Below are 16,070 nucleotides of genomic sequence, written 5' to 3' on the forward strand. Positions count from 1 at the left end.
GGAATACATTGATATACAGATGTTAGACGGTAATAAGGAAACACCGCGAGAAGTGCATCGTTGAAAATAAATGCTGATGCTAGTCAAGCCATTAGGTTGCATTGTTGTATTTCATCACTAACGCCACCTATGCGATGTCTATAATATGTTGCAAGTGTCAGTCTTGGCCAGGACTGTCTTTGCGTGGTTGTGAATGCATGACTCAAACCGTGGGCAACTTATTGGTGCTGTAATAGATCTTTCTAAGGGAAAAGAAAAATTCTGCCTGGAATAATTATGTCTAGTGGTGGTAAAGAATTAATTTATATACACGTGATAGGCCTAAGAGATGATATCTCACATAATTTCTATTTTTAAAACAGAATACAAAATCTTCAAATTATTATTCTTCTGTTCTGTGTGTTAGTGTTTCGAGATGAACATTTTAGCGTAATTATCAGACGCTATACAGTTATTTAGTTGATAAAGTAAGTAATCAAAATAACGGTGTTTTGTTTAAAATTACAGTATACCGGACGTAATCGCTTGTGTCATAAAAAATTTGCATTGGGGAGTAATATTTGGCAGCAATCAGCGCGAAGATAAGTGACGAAGGGTAACTAACATTTTGTTAGCGGTCTGGTATTGTGTCCCTTCAGACCTGCAATCTGTATCTTTTAAATATAAAAGTCTGATACTTCCTGGCAGATTAAAACTGTGTGCCAGACCGAGACTCGAACTCGGGACCTTTGCCTTTCGCGGGCAAGTACTCTACCACCTTTTTTTTGTTAAATCTCATTTTTGTTCACTTTCGTTCGTTGCATCTGCTCGGGCGGATGTCGTAAGACATCCGTTTAAGTTCGTTGTTGATCGATTAACTCAGTTTTTTTTTTATTACAGAGGGCAGCTAACCCTCTGACCGAACACGCTGAGCTACCGTGCCGGCGTTTTCTTTTTCTACTGTAAAATCAAGCAACTGAGCTACCCAAGCACGACTCACGCCCCGTCCTCACAGCTTTACTTCTGCCAGTATCTCGTCTCCTACTTTCCAAACTTTACAGAAGCTCTCCTGCGAAAGTTTGGAAGGTAGGACACGAGATACTGGTAGAAGTAAAGCTGTGAGGACGGGGCGTTAGTCGTGCTTGGGTACCTCAGTTGGTAGAGCACATGCCCGCGAATGGCAAAGGTCCAGAGTTCGAGTCTCGGTCCGGCACACAGTTTTAATCTGCCAGGAAGTTTCATATCAGCGCACACTCCGCTGCAGAGTGAAAATCTCCTTCTGGAAACATCCCCAAGGCTGTGGCTAAGCCATGTCTCCGCAATATCCTTTCTTTCAGGAGTGCTACTTCTGAAAGGTTCGCAGGAGAGCTTCTGTAAAGTTTGGAAGGTAGGAGACGAGATACAGGCAGAAGTAAAGCTGTGTGGACGGGGAGTGAGTCATGCTTGGGTAGCTCAGTCGGTTGAGCACTTGCCCGCAAAAGGCGAAGGTCCCGAGTTCGAGTCTCGGTCCGGCACACAGTTTTAATCTGCCAGGAAGTTTCATATCAGCGCACACTCCGCTGCAGAGTGAAAATCTCATTCTGATAAAAGTCTGATGTTTCCTTGTCCGGCGACCGTAAGTTAAAAAATAACATTTTAATTGTTTTAATTACGAGAGCGATTATTCCTTCGAGGCTTTGTTAAAATCATTAAAAATAAAGTCACCATTAAAATCAAGCAAACCTACATTAATATTAAAACTGAAATTCTCATTGAGAGAACGCAGCTCAAACCTGTAATAGGAATATTTATGTCAATCCATGAATAAGCCAACCTTCAGTGTTCTTGTGGTGCTTGCTTCCAGAAACAGGTAGCCCAAGTGTTTTAAAAGGCACGATATCGAAGACTAGTACTGCATACAAGGAAAGCGGAAAAATATCATACGCAACGTCACAAAGTGGACGAAAGTGTGTGTTGAGTTATCGTCACAGACAGTCACTGAAGAGGACTGCAACAGAAAATAAGGGGGCGACAAGTACAAAATTTACTCCAGAGCTGAATGTCGCATTCGCAAACAATGTCAGTACCAGATCAACACGGAAGGAGCTCCTTAAGCTGGAAATAGCAGGGGAGCTGGAATTTGAAAACCGCACGAGTGATGCAAATGCTCATAACAGCAGAGCGTTGTGAGGAAGCCCCAAAAACCTGGACTGTGTAGCAATGTACGAAAGTGTTTTGGCTGGATGAGTCTTGGTTCACAGTTTTTCCAACTTTTACCCAAGATAACATTCCGAGAGTGAAATGTGGCAGGGTTTCGGTAATGATTTGGGCAACCATACCAGGGTATACGGTCACCATGGTTACTACGCAAGTCATATTAGTGCCAAGGATTTTGTGACCATTTTACCTAACCGGGTCCATCCATAGCACAATATTTATACCGCAGTGGAGATGCCATGTTCACTGATGACAGAGCCTCTGTTCGGACAGCTCCCATCATCCAGGACTAGTTTTCTGAGCACCTCGACTAATTTACATACCTCCTCTGGCCACCACAGACAACAGATTTCAGTATTATTCAGATTTTCTGGTCTAAGGTGGGGAGAAATATGCATAATTGCCATCCACCTGCACATCGTCACATCAACTTCCCACTATTTTGCAGGAACAATGCTATAAGAAATTATACTACATAAAGGAATTAGACAAGGAGACTCATCAAGTCAACTCCTTTTCAACCTAATAACCGACCAAATCACATGTGACGTAAGAAAGACACAGGCAATAAAAACGGAAATAAAGTGGTAAACATTATGTGTTATGTTGGTGAAACTGTACTCATAGCTAATAATGAAGATGGTTCACAAACGTAACTTCAGAAATTTAATAAAACAGCTAAGCAGTCTAACATGGAGGTCTTATCATCTGTACAGTTTAATTTGGAAAAACCTGGTGTGTCAGTTGAACAAGTGATGAACTTTAACTATCTAGGGAGTTTATCGCTATTTGTAAAGACTTTACCCAGTAATTGAAAAATCAAGTGACAAAGGCTCTAAGGATAGCCAGGTGCCTGCTAAATACTGTATGGAGAAACAGATTTTACGACAAGCGAGGAGAAAATTAAAAAATGGCTGTAAGCACTATGGGACTTAACATCTGAGGTCATCAGTCCCCTAGACTTAGAACTACTTAAACCAAGAGTGGGGACTTAACATCTGAGGTCATCAGTCCTCTAGACTTAGAACTACTGAAACCTAGAGTAGAATCGAAATTGTTTTTAATACCAATTCTTTTTCTGCACCGTATTAGATATGGTGATGTGTTTTTGGTGTTTCCGTGTATTTGTCCTCCCCATGTACGTAACAGTAACAATAAGTTCGAATCTTTATTTCGAGAGTTTTCCAGTAATTTTTGTTGTTGTATATTTTCAGCTCTTTCACCTCCCATTTTCAATCTCGTTCCGTCAATAGGTTATGAATGCAATTTGCTTTCGAACAGAACCGACAATCTGCTACTGACGACGAATGTCATTTAGATGCACTAAATACTATGTGTGTATGTTCCACATCTTCTCCTAAACCACTGGATCGATTTCATCCAAATCAGGTACACATATCACTTACTGTCTGGAGAGAGGCACTGTGGCGCTAAGAATCACTCAGTGGAGTGACGGTAGTGGTGGAAGAGAAGCGTAGCTTACGACGCCCGGGTAGGCAAATAATATATATCCAGTAGTTGAGGACAGGTGTACTTAGTGACTTCTAAGAAACATTACAAATAATTTTCAACAATTACGAGGCTTTTCCTCGCAGACTTCCCCCACAAAATAATGAAAGGAAATGTTGAAACTTCGTGGCAGATTTAAACTGTGTGCCGGACCGAGACTCGAACTCGGGACCTTTGCCTTAAACGGGCAAGTTCTCTACCAACTGGGCTACATAAGCACGACTCACGACCCGTCCTCACAGCTGTTCATCGCATAGTATATTTTCGCGGTTCGTGCAGAATAACTTCCCCCTCAGGCACGACGATTCAATTTATTACTTCTTTACACTCTATTTGCTATACATTTTGCTGACTGTTTTCACATGGACCACTGAATGTACCTGCAAAATTATGTAATTCTAGGATACATAGTTAACGAGATGTATCATCATACACGTTGAGATGCGTGAAAATGAATATGCAGGGCGAAATTCGCTAGAAACAGAGGTGAAATGTGTGTAAATTATGTTAAACGTACGTGTAATGTATGTTGCATGTGTGGACCAGGGGAAGGCTGCGGGCAAGAAGCTCCTCCTGAACTTCTGGATCGATTTCAACCAAACTCAGTGCACATACTGCAGGGAGGGGTGAGAACTTCCTGTCATGGTGGAGACGATAATGTGGTGATGGGAAGAGAAGGAGGTATGAGAAGATTGACAAACAGAGGGGAAGGAGGAGATCGGTACAGGTAAGGGTCAGGAGGGAATGCACACAGAAATGGAGGAGGAAAAGGAAAGTGTAGAGGAGGAGATGTACAATGTGAAGGAGTAAAAGAAGATGGACAGAGAGTAGGTGGAGGTGGTGATGCTACGCATGAGAGAGGGGAAGGTAGAAATGGACGCAAAGAGGGCGAACGAGACGTGGACTGTGAGGAGGGAACAGAGGATGGACACAGGCACACTGTGTGGTTGGGGTGGGAGGCGGTTGCAGGTTATAAAGGCACATTTGCATGCCGTGCGTGAGTTTCCTCGGAAACGCGAAATCTTAATTAAATAATTAATCTCTGACAAATAAATAAAGCCTATGGCACAGAACTGCAGCGCTATTCCGCTGATAAAACAAAATACAATAATGACACTCTTATGTTTGATTAAGAAGAAGGAGGTCTTGTAGAGTAGCTGAGGCTGGAAGCACGTATATTTTATTAACTGGCACACCGCCATTTTTGATGTTACATAAGAACACTGCGAGTTGCAATCTTACTAGGCACTCGATTCTGTAAAGAATTTATATTTATGAAAGTAAGATGAATTATTTAACTGTAGGCTTATTCGTTGAATGTATCTGATTTAACTAACTGTGTAAATTTTTTTATGTTTAGTAGACAGTCGCCTCTGTACGACGTATTGACATGGCTGGCAAATTATTCTAATATTGGGATTTAGATTTTGAGTTCGCACCTACCGCAGCAGTCTTTGGAAATGATTTAAATACGAAGTCCGATTATTTGAGTCTTATTTCACGGTCAACTACGAATAACATTGCACTTACGAAAAAGCCATTGTCAAGCGTCTGAGCCGGCCGAAGTGGCCGTGCGCTTAAAGGCGCTGCAGTCTGGAACCGCGCGACCGCTACGGTCGCAGGTTCGAATCCTGCCTCGGGCATGGATGTTTGTGATGTCCTTAGGTTAGTTAGGATTAACTAGTTCTAAGTTCTAGGGGACTAATGACCTCAGCAGTTGAGTCCCATAGAGCTCAGAGCCATTTGAACCATTTTCAAGCGTCTGATACCAAATAATTAAACGTCCACGTTCCAGATAAGCAAATATTAATTACAACCAATCACTATCATACATATACAATAATTAATATTTATTTTATTTTATTTATTTATTTTATATTGGCGACTGCGTGTCGGACTTGTCATTTGTTACATTGTTCTCTTTGTTTCATGTGAAAAATCAACTTTCTGGACCTGGACTTGAATATATGAGAAATAACAAAAATCTGAAGATATTTTCCAATTCTAAAATTTTGCGGGAAGACGCAACGAAGCTTCCAGCAAAATAAGGTAAGAAGCAGCGTCTTTGCATTGGCAGGCTTGACGAGACGCATAATTCAGTGTATTAGCTCTTCAGTAGATTCTCTAGTATTTCTTTCGCGCGTAGCAGTTTTCAGTGATAAATTTCATTCTCAGTGCTTTTCCTTAAAAAATAACTTCTGCAACAATACCAATACACGAGTGTACAATATGGCCGACTTCTGTGCGATACGTTGTAACATGGCCAGCAGCCATTAACAATAATCCCATATTCAGTTTACATTTTTAAATTAACAAACAGCCATTGTTGCAACGAGCGATTCATGTTCAACTGCATTTTATTTTAAAACCAGCGTCAAACTTCATTTTCTCGAAGCATATCTTACGTGTGGCATGGTCATAACTAAAAAACAATACGCAAAGATGGAACAGCAAAGACATACTATTCAGACGCAATCCGACTCGGACGAGAGACAAATGTTTGAAAATGACTTTACGACAGCAATCGGTAGTAACGATTCATCAAATATTGACGCAAGTGTTAACGGAAATTTTGACAATAGGCCGTCCACCACAAAAATTTCAAAGTCTCAGTCAGAGCCCATGTTAATACATGACGTCACGTCTAATGACGCTGCGGGGGCAGTGACCTTGCAAACAGTAAACATTGCCAACATGTTACAAATGCTAATGAAACAAAACGCAGAAAATATGGCAACCTTAAAGACACAAAATGACGAAATTAAATCTGATCTCATAGCAATCAAGACATGCAATGACACTTTATGTAAACGTGTGGAACTTATAGACGCCACACTGACCAAACAGATGACTGAACTCAGTACGAAATTTTCCAAGCTTAATACGATACAAGAAAAGACTAAAAGTGACGTAGCACTTTTACAGACACAAGTAAAAAACCTTAATGTCACGTGTGAAGCTCTTACTGAAAAATTCAAACATATCCTTCAGTGCATGACAACCTTGAAAAACGAAGTACTGACGTGCAGAATAAATTTAACGATGTTGAACAACACCTGACTGACAGATTACAATCTGATGCCACAGCTCATTTTCAAAATATTAATAAAGAATTTCATGATTGGGTAGAGAACAAAGACAAAAATTTTGATAGATGCATACGTGAAAATTTACCAACAATTGTGCACGACTCCGTAGCGGAATACATCACTAATAACAAACAGCTGATTAGTGACGCAGTACAGTCTGTCACTGCACCAATGACACAATTCACCGATCAACCACAGTCTGAATGTAACGAAAATATCAGTCAAAATGTACAGTTCAGAAACCAATATACATACGAGTATGACGCACACATACCGCACACAACAAACACACAAGAACAAAACACACCACGACAACAACACATACCATGTCGTGCAAATACAAACACAAGCTATTATCATGGTAAACCACAGCAACATTATCGTAATTACTCGCCATCTGAACATTACAGTAATTACAGTGGAACAAATCCATATCATAATGCAAAGGAAGAAGAAAACTTAATAAAACACAGGCAATTTCAGACTTTTATCCCAGAAAAACGAACCATTCATCCGGTGATTTTTCTTAAATCTTTTAGTAACGCATTTCCACGCACTTGGAGTGACCGGAAAAAGATTTCATATATTGTCGGTTACATCCAAGGCGATGCAGCTGTCTGGGCATACAGTCAAGCTGACGTATGTACCACGTACAGTGAGTTTGAGCGTGCCTTTCTGAACAAATTCTGGTCGCAATCCGTCCAGGAGCGACTCAGAAGACAAATTTTAGAACCTGAAACTTTTAACAGTAAAAATGGTAACTTACGCAGATATTTTGAAAAATACTTGAACATGGGACATTATTTGGACGAACCAGTCGCAACACGTGATACACTCCGTGCGTTGAAGGCCAAATTGCCTTTCAACATTAAAGAAAAACTCTTACATATTCCGGATGACGATCCAGATTATTTTTTAACAGCTTTAGAGTCGGTTGACATGTTACTAAAAGATCAGCGCTTCGCGCGGCAAAACAGCAGCCACAATGTTTATACTAGTGGTATGCAAAACATGCAGGCTTGCCAACTCAATTCTGGTGCGCCCACAGTTGGATACATGGTACAGCAAAAACAGCAAACTCACGTGCCGTCTCAATACGGAAATCAAAATCAATACGCGTATTCCAATACAAACAACAGTTAAAACAGTAATAATACTTCATGCGGCAATCCATACAAAAGGCACCGCGGTAATAACAACAAAAACGGTAACAACGGCTATAAATATAACAACAAAACACAAACAGAAACAGAAACAATAATAACTACGAGCCAAGACAGCATCAAGGCTGGACTCGTAGCGATCACTACATTCATTCAAACACTGCTATACCACAGCAGCCACCAGGACAAAATTGGAGCATACCTTACGACCGACAGGTAACTCATAATGCGCAACAGCAACAACAACTGCAAAAGTTTGGAGATCACAACAGGCAATATCCGAATGTGAATATAATAGAAGTGACACCTGATACACAACCTCAATCTGTGTCAGTACCTAATACAAATGCTAATCCAACAAACTAGAAACAGTCACTTCTATGCCCCGGGTCGTGGCTGAAGAATTCTTGAGGGGCGACTTCACTGTTAATCAGTTATTTGACACCACCATTGAACAACAAAATATTGATTTGCCTAATAATTCTAAACAAAAACTACCTGTTTTATTTATAAGATACAACCACAATGAGAATATATCAGATGAACTTTTGCAAGACAGTACACAATGTCGTTCAAACACAAATGAAATTGTTTTAGCATCTACTACTGGTGTAGTAGGTGGGATTCCAAATACTATTATCTTAGATACAGGTGCAGCTGTTAGCGTTTTGTCTTTTAATTTCTATAAAAAGACGTGTGAATTGGAGCCTGTGCCTGAGTTTCCTGCCAAAAACTGTAAAATAACTACTGCTCTAGTTAATAAGTCATGTACGGTTAAGAAGCAAGTTTTTGTAAACATTAAAATAGGTAATGGAACCGTACAATGGCCACTCCTGGTTGTACAAAACCTTGTGACAAATTGCATATTAGGATTAGATATTATGAGCGAGAAGGACTGCATTATAGACTTCTCCAAAGGTAAATGTATTTTAAATGATAAAGGCAGTGTAATTATTATTGATTTGGACAGGAGAACTCTAAAGCATGACAAACACTGTACAGGGTACTAGGTTCAGTTAGTACTTGACAAAGACATTCAAGACACGCACACACACTCATCTGACACAGACCTAATGGACTTGAAAACATTGATTGATCATAAGATAAATGAAGCTACAGCTCTCAGTGTACATGTAAGTATAAACCTACAGGAAGTATTATCTAAATATTTACAGGTTTTTACCAAACGATTAGGTGTTATCAACACGTATGTCTATAAGATTGAAGTTAAGTCTCACAAGACATATAACGTACCGTTATCTCAACGACCTGCTGTGTGGCAAGAACTAAAACAAATGTTAGACTGGAAAATCATAGAACCATTACCAAAGTTGTCACACAAGGAAATCACACCTGAACAGAAAATAAGAGAAGTATTGACTACACTGACAAATCACGCACAGATACGAAACAAACATCACACAAACATAATAAAAAGGAAACAAAAATTCAAGGCAAGGCAATGCTTGTACTACTTCGTACTCATCATAAATCTGTAGCACTCAAGCGACGCAATGCTAAGTCTGCTATATGAAGGACCTTATATTATTGTTAACATACCACATCCTGGTGCGTATCTGTTACAACATCCTAGAACCAACAAAATTATTGGGCTATACGCACACCAAGGTCTTAGAGTATTTCATGCTAAATAATGTCAAAGTCATATCCATGAAAACACTGCTAAGCAACTCGCAAAACTCTATTTGCTACAACATAGATAATAAGTAGTATAGAAATTTTCATTTCAGCTGTACCAGTGACGCAGTTGAAGACAGAAGAACTTTCCTTTCAACGCCGCGGCACTACCAAGAAGACTGAATATTAAGGTAAAATTTATGATTTCGTAGCAGTGAATGATATATTAAATTTTCACGGAACATTTGTGACTATATGTACTACTGACTTGGTATGACACCTGACGAACCGACAGACATCTTCTGTGAAGTGATCTTTTACTTCGAGAAATAGATTAGACGCACATCTCTCAGCAAGAAAAGCATCTACCAGTAGCCAAGGCCACACAGACACTATACACACACACAGAAAACGCGAGGAATCTAATAGTTTTCTGTCTCTTATTATTTTGATTATTTATTTGGTAGTGAAAACGCCTGGTCTTGCCTACTGATGTAATGAATGTTGTGTCTAACCTATCTTAATTTCAGATGAAATCAGAAAAAAAAACATCGATAAAATCCCAGCAAAACCGTTAAAGAGAACATAAATATCTGCAATTCATGTAATCAAATGTGACATAATGTAATAATTTATAGCTATGTAATGATGATGTAAACATGTTTATGTGTAACTGTATTATATTTATGCTAAGAAAATATGTGACGTGTATATGTATGATTACCTATGTTTTTTAAAAATGATGTATAATGTAAATGTTACTATGTGAAAATTTGAACGATAACGAGTGCCAAAATGTGAAAAACTTAAAAAAAAATTGCATAGTGAACCACTGTTCACGGACATTAACGTACATTACTAAGTCTTCAACTACGCAGAAACGTATGTGAAAGAAACTGTTAATGACATTCATCATGCATCGTACCTTTGTAAATGCGATGAACGATTTCTTTGATAAGTACCTACGAACATTTAGGTGAGCTATATTTACCAAAAAACTGAAAATGTAAAGTGCGTAATTGGTGCATCGTCTAGTGACATTACTACAGTATCTAACTTCAAGATGTTAACTGGATTAAATGGTCACAACGTGCCTGTCCAGAAAACAACACGACGAATGGAAGAATTTTGGTTGGAACTTCAGGGAATGGAATGTTCCCGAAATGTGACGGACACTCTTACCTGGACTATGCAAGGATCGACGCCAGCTATGTGCCGTCCGAGGTTCTGCAACCAAGCTTCCACGGAATATTGAAAACGAACTGCATATGGATCAATTTCTCGACGGGTCACGTCCAATCTGTAATAAACAATGCTTTTTGGCACAACGAACTGCATCATAACGACTATAATGGAAATAGGAAATGGACATGCTTATGTATCAATTACGTTGTTATACAGCGATGTTACTGTGATCAATAAACTTTACCACGACGACACTAACCTGTGAAACATTACTGTGCAGCAGATGAATATAAACTGTAATAACGACACCATGTGTATAGGTCAACGCACCTGAAACAAAAAGACATTTTTCTTTGAAGCATTTCAATGCAATACTATGTAACTAAGAACATTCAACAATCTAAAGTTGTATTGTATTATAACGAATATTGTAATTTTAAAATTAATTACCTGTCATAGAATGTACTCTTTAAATGTAATCTTGGTGGAATATTTTCTTTATGCAACGAATAAGAAACGCGTGCGCACACGAATAATATGAACTGCAATACTGTTCCGCGTGATCTAAATTTACGATATAACGGCAGTGCCGGAGTCACATAGACGCTTCTGCGCATGCGCGCACTCTATTTTGCCAACATAAGAACTTTTACGGCGCACGCGCGTTATTCAAATTTTGTATATAATATACCGTATAATGTATGTCATGTAAATAGTTGTAGATAAATTAGATTTTATTGTGCCTTTTGGTGAACTGCTCGCCTGCAGGTGTGTCCTTTCGCCTCGCAATTCAGGGGGCAATATAAAGGCACATTTGCATGCCGTGCGTGAGTTTCCTCGGAAACGCGAAATCTTTATTAAATAATTAATCTCTGACAAATAAATAAAGCCTATGGCACAGAACTGCAGCGCTATGCCGCTGATAAAACAAAATACAATTATGACACTCTTATGTTTGATTAAGAAGAAGTAGGTCGAGTAGAATAGCTGGTGCGGAAAGCACGTATATTTTATTAACTGGCACACCGCCATATTTGATGTTACATAAGAACACTGCGAGTTGCAATCTTACTAGGCACTCGATTCTGTAAAGAATTTATATTTATCAAAGTAAGTAGAATTATTTAACTGTAGGCTTATTCGTTGAATGTATCTGATTTAACTAACTGTGTAAACTTTTTTATGTTTAGTAGACAGTCACCTCTGTACGACGTATTGACATGGCTGGCAAATTATTCTAATATTGAGATTTAGAATTTCAGTGCGCACCTACGGCAGCAGTCTTTGGAAATGATTTAAATACGAAGTCCGATTATTTGAGTCTTATTTCACGGTCAACTACGAATAACATTGCACTTACGAAAAAGCCACTGTCAAGCGTCTGATACCAAATAATTAAACGTCCACGTTCCAGATAAGCAAATATTAATTACAACCAATCACTATCATACATATACAATAATTAATATTTATTTTATTTATTTATTTATTTTATAATGTGGACAGAGAGGAGGAGAAGGAGAAGATGAACTAAGATTGGAAAACTGGTAGAAGATTGGAATAATACTCTACTAGTTATCTATATAATTGGCCATGAAGAATACTTACAATTATATGAAAGTTAAATTGATTAATAAGACAGATAGCAGTTCCGAGGTATGGTTTTTATCGCCATGGGAATGACATCGCAAGCCGCAAGAATAAAAGGAACAGCCGTATTTGGAGATGGGTATTAGTGGCAGTTGTGGCGAGAGTCTTCCCACAAAATTGACGCCACGTCACATACAAATGTGCCTATTTTTCAAGATGGCTCTATACTACCCTTGCGTAGCGTGAACGTGTCAACAGTTATGCAGCGAGGTATTTCAAAGCATTTCACTTGCGTTATTTATTCTGTACTGAACAATAATAATGAAAGTTTTTAATTGGTAATGATTTTTGTAAATATTACTGCAAGAAGAGTGATCTCAGTGGAAAAGTTAAAGTTAAATGATAAAACAGTCTTGATAGCATAAAACCATTTACAACAATGGTGAGCGATTTCATTGTATTTGCAGACCATTCTTTGAAATAAATACATATTTATAGACTTAGGGGGACATCTAACGACAAAAGATACAAGTTAAAACCTATAAACGTAAGTTAAAATGTGTGTGAAATCTTATGGGACTTAACTGTTGGATCATCAGTCCCTAAGCTTACACACTACTTAACCTAAATTATCCTAAGAACAAACACACACACACCCATGCCCGAGGGAGGAATCGAACCTCCGCCGGGACCGGACGCACAGTCCATGACTGCAGCGCCCTAGACCGCTCGGCTAATCCCGCGCGGCTATAAACGTCAGTAATAATTAAAGAGAAGTATACTCAATGTACTCAATGGTACTGGGTGGAGATGGTGAGCGGAGCAGGTACCGTCTGTCGGAAAACGAACCTCAGCACCTGGGTAGCTTGGAAGGGCTGACTGTTAAGTAGGAAGGGGAGGCTCCGCTCACCGTCTTCCACTAGACGCCAGTAACAACGAATAAGACGGACAGTAGGTAAATACTTTACAAAACCAAAGTACAGACAAAGTTACGGCATAATATGAAATATAGTAAGCGAAATTTTGAGGTGAGAACAAATATTAATTGTTATAGGAAACAGTTGCCAGAGACGTTACGTAAAATTACAGACTTCCCTCTATGGGCCGTTCGTTAGCTCGGCGTCGATAAGTAGAGTATAAACATAGCAAAGGAAACTAAGGATACGTGGTTGGTTGCCAAGGAAACTGGATGTAAAGTATCGGTATGAATTGTCTGTGGAAACCAGATGATAGTACCACAGATGCAACAGCCCAGTAGCAGCTGCTACGTGTTGATATGGAGCGGCAGACACGGCGATACATTAATGTGTCGGGTCGACGCCGCTAGCAATCATGGAGATGTATAAAAATTGGTAAATCGCCGGCAAAGTAACGTAAAGCATGGCTGCAGCGATAGGAATATTACGATATGACCTCGACTTTCGAAGTATGGATAATACACAAACAATATTTTTACCGTTAATTACAAGACTTTATAGACATAAATCATAAGAAATGGGTTAGAAAAATCATAAACGCGTATTTAAATTTCAGAAAAGACATAAAATCAGCACCTCTTAATCTTCTCAAAATTTCGTATCCCTTACTGTCATCATCTTCAGTCTGAGAGGTGGTAGCTGCAGGGCATTATAAAATATTGTTGTAAAGTTCTTTATCTATATCAAGCACATGGTCTCTTATTTTTGCAACATCCTGAAGTTTCTTCTTTTTAATGATAATCTTTTCATTACATACTTATGCCACGGGCAGGTTAGTTTCACCTCCTTCGTATAGGTCGAAACTTCACTGCATGTACCTTCTATAAACGCAAAAGCAGTAACGTACCCTCCTCTTGCTACTATGAAAGTCAGGTGCTTATAAGTCGTTATTTTGAAAAATCGTTTATTACCAACACTAACACAACTATTTTTAAAACATTAGGGGCCATAAGTCTCTAAAGTGGAAAATGCCTTCATTAACTACTGTGTTAAAAGTGAATGAAGGCTGCCTTGCTTTAGCAGCGCTATTTCTACTGCCGTATTGATCATGGGAATCAATTTATGTCTAAAAAGATCCTGTCACTGGGTGAAAAACAACGACTTCTAGTAGGAAAACGTATACGCATCACATTAAATGGCTTAATAACTATAACATGTGATTCCGGTTTTGCCCAGTTGAGGGTCGACGCTGTTCTCAGAACAGTCACACCACACGGAACGCAACTCGTTTGCGTCTTTTCGGCCACTCCCGCATGATATGTGCACATTGTAGATTCTTTTGTCTCTTAAACTATGAACGTATAGTTCCATAATTTACTATGATAAAACATCTCATGTATGGGCAAAGGAAGATTTTGCATGAAGTAAAAAAAAAACAAGTACACTATCCTATTACTGCACTGATCAGTCACATATTGCAGTTGTTTTTTACAACTCACACACACTCCTCTTGTGTATCATTAGTCCTATTACAACAGCTCGCTTAGCATTCCAGTTTAAAATTGAGGTTTTTATCTTTGTATGAAGATGTTCACACAGTGAACACACTTTTACTTGGGACCTTTCGAATCGGTACCCATAATTTTCCTCGTAGGAGGTTAAAAAATACTCGTATTTCATAACAATCTTCAGTTCTGTGTGTTTGTCAAGAATTATTTCATGCATTTTTGGCATTTTAGACAAGCCTCTATGTGAATAGCCAAGAAGAACAATGAGATAATCTTTTGGGATACGATTCAATGTATTCCTTCAACTTGATTAAAGTGTCTTACGGAATTTCCTGTTGACCACCATGTCTTTCTCTCATCTCAATAGGCCGATCGTTCTTTGCTAAAACAGTTGTTACCCGATAAACCACCTTATTAGAAACTGCATATTTGCTCATGAAAGATTTACAGCAGACTTCCACTGCATTGGTATCCATCACAGCGTAATATTTAAGTGTTCATTAAAGTTGTTGAAAGGGCTGTGTATGTAAGGACAATTGATCATTTTATTTCACATCATTTGCTTTAGAAGCGGTTTAACAACTGAAAATGGAACATTCTCTTTTGTCTGTGAGATACTGGATAGATTAAACAACAGATTTCTAGCGCTAGGCATTTTTTTATTTAACTAAAGCGTTCTTTATCACTACTAAATTCTATATTCTTGCCTGTGTACTCCTTACAATCCATTATCTGATTTCGGAGGCTCAGCCAGGACATGAAGTAATCTAGCTGCAATCTTCCCGTATCTCCCGGTCTTTTCCAGTTATATCTCCTCTTGTGATTCTTGAACAGAATATTCGCTATTAATAGTTGAAAATGATTGGAGAACTCAATTGGTCTTCTTCCTCTCTCATTCCTGGTGTGAAGTGCACATTTGCATATTCTCCGGTAACCCTTTCTCCTACTTCTTTCCTACAACAGCTTTTCAGTTTTCCATGACTATTAGATTTTCATCCCCTTTTACTTACTGATTTAACCGTTCAGTACCTCATATACTTTCTCTGTTCTTTCATCTTCTGCCTGCGACCTGAACTATGGTTGTCGAGTTTGGTTTACTGTCGATTCTGGTAGTAAAACTCTATCACTGAACTGTTTATGGTATCTCAGTCTCTGCCATACCTCCCTATTCATAAAAAATCCTACTCCCGTTATACCATTTTCTGCTGTTGCTGTTGATATTACCCTGTACTCACCTGACCAGAAATCTTTGTCCTTATTTCATTTCATTTCACTGACCCCGCTATATCGAGATTG

This window comes from Schistocerca nitens, chromosome 2 (assembly GCF_023898315.1).
Source record: "Schistocerca nitens isolate TAMUIC-IGC-003100 chromosome 2, iqSchNite1.1, whole genome shotgun sequence".
NCBI lineage: Eukaryota > Metazoa > Arthropoda > Insecta > Orthoptera > Acrididae > Schistocerca > Schistocerca nitens.